Genomic DNA, 5,928 nt, shown 5'->3' on the forward strand with positions numbered 1-5,928 from the left:
TCCTCGAAGTTGGATCAACCGATCTATTATGCAAGTTGAAAAGTCACTGATAGGGAACGGAACTATACAGTGACAGAGCTGGAGTGCTTGGCAATGGTGTTTGCCTTGGAGAAGTTTCGCCACTACCTCCTATCTACCCACTTTAAATTTTATGTGGATCATGAGGCCCTATCCTTCTTAATGAACAAAGCAGATGTGAAAGGACGAATGATGAGATGGCTCCTTCTATTCCAGGAGTTCGACTTTGAGGTGATTACTAAGCCTGGTCGTTCCCATGTTCTGGCTGATCATCTGTCGCGTATCCTACAAACTGCAGACGAGGAGCAGGATGATCCAGACCTCCCTGATGCTTCCCTATTCTTGGTAGAAACTGTAACTCCGTGGTATGCAGACATTGCCAATCTGCTGGCAACCCAAAAGTACCCTCCTGGTATTTCTAGTCGGGAAAGGAAGAAGCTCATGTTAGAATCAGCCCCATACACCCTGCTAGGCGGTGCACTGTACAAGAAAGGCAAAGATGAAGTGCTCCGAAGATGTGTTGCAGGAGATGAGATTGGGATTGTTTTGAAGGCTTGCCACGATGAGCCATGTGGAGGTCACTTTGCAGGAGAAGCTACAGCCAGGAAGGCTCTACTAGCAGGATATTGGTGGCCTACCATTCACAAAGATTCCTATGATTACTGTAAAAGATGTGATGCTTGTCAAAGAATGGGGAAGCCCACGAAGACAAGTGCCATGCCACTGCAACCTATCCTTCCCTTAAAGCCGTTTAAGAAGTGGGGCATTGACTTCGTAGGTCCAATCGACCCTCCTACCAGAAGGAAACAGAACCGATACATCCTCGTATGTACGGATTATGTCACAAAGTGGTGTGAAGCTAAAGCCCTCAAGCGGGACGATGGTAAGTGACAGAGGCACTCATTTCCTTAACAAAGTCATGGCCGAGTTGACAGAGTTGTATAAGATCCGCCATCGCAAGTCCACTCCCTATTACCCCAGAGCCAACGGCCAAGTCGAAGTTACCAATCGCATCCTTTGCTCGATTCTGACAAGAACGATTGCCGCACATCATCGTGATTGGGACGATCGACTTACAGAGGCCCTCTGAGCGTACAGAACTTCCCATAAAGCAGCAACATGACAAACACCCTTCCAGTTGGTGTATGGTACAGAAGCAGTTTTTCCTGTTGAACTGGAACTACCCTCTTTGAGAGTGGCGATCAAAGAGCGTTTGGGGGATGACGATTCACTGCAACGCCGTCTCCTGCACTTGGAATGTTTGGACGAAATTCGTCGGATGGCTCTACAGTGCATGGAAGCCACGCAAGCCCGACGCAAGGCTTACCATGACAGTTTCATCAAGCACAAGGAGTTCAAAGAAGGTGATTTGGTCCTAGCCTATGATTCACGCTTTGGCAAGTTTCCTGGCAAGCTCCAACAGCGGTGGATGGGCCCCTATAAGGTACTTGCAGTCAACCCTAATGGCTCTGTCCAAGTACAGACCGTGGATGCCTCTGATGATCCCTTTCTAATCAATGGATATCGCCTGAAGAAGTACTTCCCTCCTTGGGGATCTTGACAATTACGGACACTTGATCCTTTCCCTCGTTGGCGCGGCATTGTACTTCTTATGATGTTACTTCTGATAGCCGTTCTTCAGCCACTTCTGATGAAGAGGGTGCAACCCTCTGTCCCCTCAAAACCCCCTTCCAGCCTTGATCTCTTATCCTCTATTTTCCACCAGCGATAGTGGCGAGGTGGGTTCTGACAGATGGTAGTTCTACCATTCCCTTGCTCAATTCGAAAAAAAAAAAAAAAAGGAAAAGAAAAAAAAATAAAAAAAAACAAAACATATCGGTCATGGGAGAAAAGGACTTAGGTCCCTGTCATGCCGACCTATTCTTCGAGAAAAGGTGGAAACACCCTCGGGAATAGGGAAAAAAAAAAGAAAAGAAAAAGAAGAAAAAGAAAAAAAAACAAATAAACAAATCTGTTATGAGAGAAAAGTAAGCAATTCCCTGTCATAGCAGGCCTCGTTCCAAGAAAAGGTGGTAAACACCCTTGGGCGGGAAGCTGGCTGTGGAAAAGGTGGTAACACCTAGCAGTCCAGAAAGTGGATTCATTAATTGATATCCCTCGGATCCAATTCCGAAGCTGCCTCCCTTGGTACGCTGTGTTATGGGTTTTTTTTTGCAAAGTGACTACCTGTCCTCTTACAGACGACATGTTCCTATCCAACACAATGTTCGATTTGATGGCTACCTCCCTGGGTACGCCTCTTCAACAACTGATGACGCGATCTTCATCGACAACTCCTTGAGTGATGTGAGCTTTCATCCTAACCGGATGGGGACGTGAGTATGGTTGCCCTCTGTTCTGTATCTATCAACAGAGAGTGAGACAGAGGGTGGGGCGAGAGACCAGTCTTTTCCCTTCAAATCAAATGAGAGGTGAGAAGTGTGAATGAAGCGTTGCACGCACGGGATGGGCCTCTCAAAGCACAACACACGATTTGTTTCTGTGCACAGCACCATAAGGCTCCCTTGCCTTCCTTCTTGCACCGTATGCCGGCACAGGGCGGGATGCACAGTTGCACCATCAAATGCGCACAAGGCATACAACCTTTGCACAAGTGACTGTGAGGATTATATCAATGGGTTTCAGGAAAAGGCTGCCCTCCTGTATCTATCAACAGAGAGTGAGACAGAGGGTGGGTTGAGTGTGACAGGAGTTTCTTCAATCAATTACCGAGAGGTGAGATTGAGGGACGTTACGACATTTGGAGTCAGGTATGTTCCTGTTTCCCTATACACCCACGGGATGGGTTTTTGCCATCATCACAAGACACATCACCCTGTTCTGTACACTGCACTGTAAGGCTCCCTTGCCTTCCTCCTTGCACTTATGCCAGACGGGTTGGACGCACTAATGCACCATCAAATGTGCACCCTGGCATACTCCTTCTGCACCATTCCCCCTTGTTGATGCCTCAACCGGGTATGCGATATGGGTTTTAATCATTCTTCCTCGAGTGATATTAGTCATGGGGCGAATGACTGTTCTTTCATTTCAATTGAGTGACTGTGAGTTGAGTGCAATATCCCTCATCATCGACGAATTTCCTGCGATTCCTTCCATCAGCTACCTCCCTGGGTGTTGCCGCATTGTCCCTTCCATGAAGGACGTGCGCCGAGAAGATGCCTTGGTCCCTCCAGCGCCGACAACAACACTGGACGTGCCGTTGATACTCAACCTTGATTCTTGACGCAACGGGCCAAGTTTTTCTAACCCTACAACTTCTGTTTCTTCGTGATGTTCATGTTTTAAGTGTGGGGAAGTTAGTGGATGGTCTGTGGCATGGTCCTAGGTCCTTGTTGCTCGGTTAACCCTATCCGTTAAGGTCTTAAGTGTGGGGACGCGTCCCTGCGCGTCTACATTGCATACCCATCTGCATATGCCTTATCTTGCTCATGCATGTATGCCACGACTTGCTTTTACCCTCCTGGGGTCCCTTCCTACCCACCCGGTTATTTTCCACCCACCCTTGGGGCTGTTCCCTTGCAGTTTTCCTTCATTCCTTGATTTTGAGGTCTTGCTATGTGAATGCACCCTACGTTCACTTAAATCCAAATCCAACCTTATAGCCCTGTTCCTCCCATTGAACGGTCCATTTTTCCTTTTTACCTACCCCTGTTCTGGTGCACGGTTTTTGAGTTATTAATTTTTGAAGCATTTTACGCAATTTAGACGGTTTTCCATATGAATGCGCTTTTCTTGCTTCGAAACCGTGCTCTGACGTCATAGCCCTGCCCACAGCTTTTCCCTTGACATTTTTCCTTTTTATTCCGCATCATTCCGATACACGGTTTGTCCGTTATTAATTTTTCGGGTTTTTAAGACTTTTTCGTGCATATTTTTGACATTTTTCCATGTGAACCTGTCCTATTTGTATCGGAATTCCTATTTTATTTGACAGCCGTGTCTCCTGTTCCTTCCCCTACCTTTTTCCTTTTTCCTCCACCCTTTTTCGACGTTCGGATTTTTACTTATTAATTTTTAAATGAGTTTTCGAGAGTATTTTTGGATTTTTTCACATTTGAACCCCTCCTATTTCTGCCGGAACTGTGGTTTGACGTGATAACCCTGTGCCACTCCTTCCTGCGGACATTTTTTCTTCTTACTGCACGTCATTCCGGTGAACGGTTTGTCCGATATTAATTTTCGATCCCATTTTCGGGTTTATTTTTTTGGGTTTTTCCCATGTCAACATGTCTTATCTCAGTCGGAATTATGTTTTGACATGATAGGATTGTCGGGCACATCTTTCTGCCTAGTTTTCCTTTTTGCTGCACCTCATTCCGATGCACGGATCTTTCGATATTAATTTTTCAATTGCGTTTTTTGTTCGTTTTTTGTGTTTTTTGCACGTGAACGCCCTTTACCCCTCCCGAAACCCCCGTCCCGTATTTTCCTTGTTTCCCCCCTGTCATCCTGCCCATTTTTCGTTTTTATGGTATTTCGTTTTGACATCCGGATTGGGAGTTATTAATTTTTCTTTATTTTTACGTGTATTCGCGCGCCCGTTTTGCACGTGAACGCGCCCGTTTTCGATTTAACGCGTCTCCACGCGTCCCGGTCGTGTCCGCGTACCCTGTATTGTCTTCCTCGCGCCATTTCAATCCTGTCACGGCAAATTTTTTTTACCCCGCCCCGCGCACGTGCGCGGGACGGGGCTCCGCCCCCTCTTGACCCCGCCCATCCTCCCTTGCCCCTGCCCACCCCAACCTGCCCGCCGACCTCTTTTTGAAAAAAAAAGAAAAAAAGAAGAAAAAAAAAAAACAAACAACAACAACGACACCCCCTCCCGCCAACCGTCCCTTCTCTCTTTCTTCTCTCTCTTTCTCTCTCTTCTTCTTTCTTTCTCTCTCTCTCTCTCTCTCTCTTTCTCTCTGCGTATCTTCTTCCACCTTCTCTCCTCCCTCTTCTCCCTCCATCTCCACCTTCCCTCTCCCTTCTCTCCTGCCGACTCCATCTCCTCACTTCCCTCTCCTCCTTCTCCTCCCACTCTTCGCCCTCTCCTCCCATTCCTCCTCCTCTCCCTCTCTCTCTCTCTCTCTCTCTCTGCGCCTTCTCCCTCTCCTCCATCTCTTCTTCCTCCTCTCCCTCTCTTCCTTCTCCTCCCCCCTCCACGACCTCCTCCTCCATTCCTTCTCCCTCTCCTCCAACCCTCTCCTCCTCTTCCTCCCCTTCTCCTTCCCCTCCTTGCCCTCTGCTCGCGCCACCTCTCCCGCCCTCGCCAGCCTCTGCCTGGTCGCCTCGCCGCCCGCGCCACCACGAAGCCGCCGCCGGACCGCCTCCAGCCCTCCTCGCCGTCGCCTGGTCGCCGCCCTCGCCACGGTAGCCTGGTCGCCGCCCTCGCCACGGTCGCCGTCGCCGCCCTCGCCAGAGCCGTCGCCGCCCTCGTCCGCGCCGACGCCGCACCGCCTCGCCGCCGCAGCGCCACGGTCGCCGTCGCCGCCCTCGCCAGAGCCGCCGCCGCCGGCTCGTCTCCCCCCACCTCCACCTCCCTTCTCCTCCACCACCTCCTTCACCCCCACCTCCTCCTAAGGTTAACTCCTAACCTTAGTTAACTTAGGATTAACTTAATCATTAACACTAACTTAGTTAGACCTAAACTAACTACCCTAGTTAGACCCTAACTAACCTAGTTAGACCTTAACTAACTTAGTTAGACTTAACTAACTAACCTAATTTAACTTACCAGACCTAACCTACTTACCCTTCCTTAACTAACTTAGGTTGACTTACTTACCTAACTTAGGTTAACTAACCTAACTTAGTTGTTTTGACTTACCAGACTAACCTAGGTAGACTTACCTGATTAACTTGACTAACCTGACTTAGGACTAATATGACTAATTTGACTAA

The sequence above is a fragment of the Lygodium microphyllum genome, chromosome 23, assembly GCF_053477565.2.
Source record: "Lygodium microphyllum isolate KBCC chromosome 23, Lygodium_microphyllum_v1.1.10, whole genome shotgun sequence".
Classification (NCBI taxonomy): domain Eukaryota; kingdom Viridiplantae; phylum Streptophyta; class Polypodiopsida; order Schizaeales; family Lygodiaceae; genus Lygodium; species Lygodium microphyllum.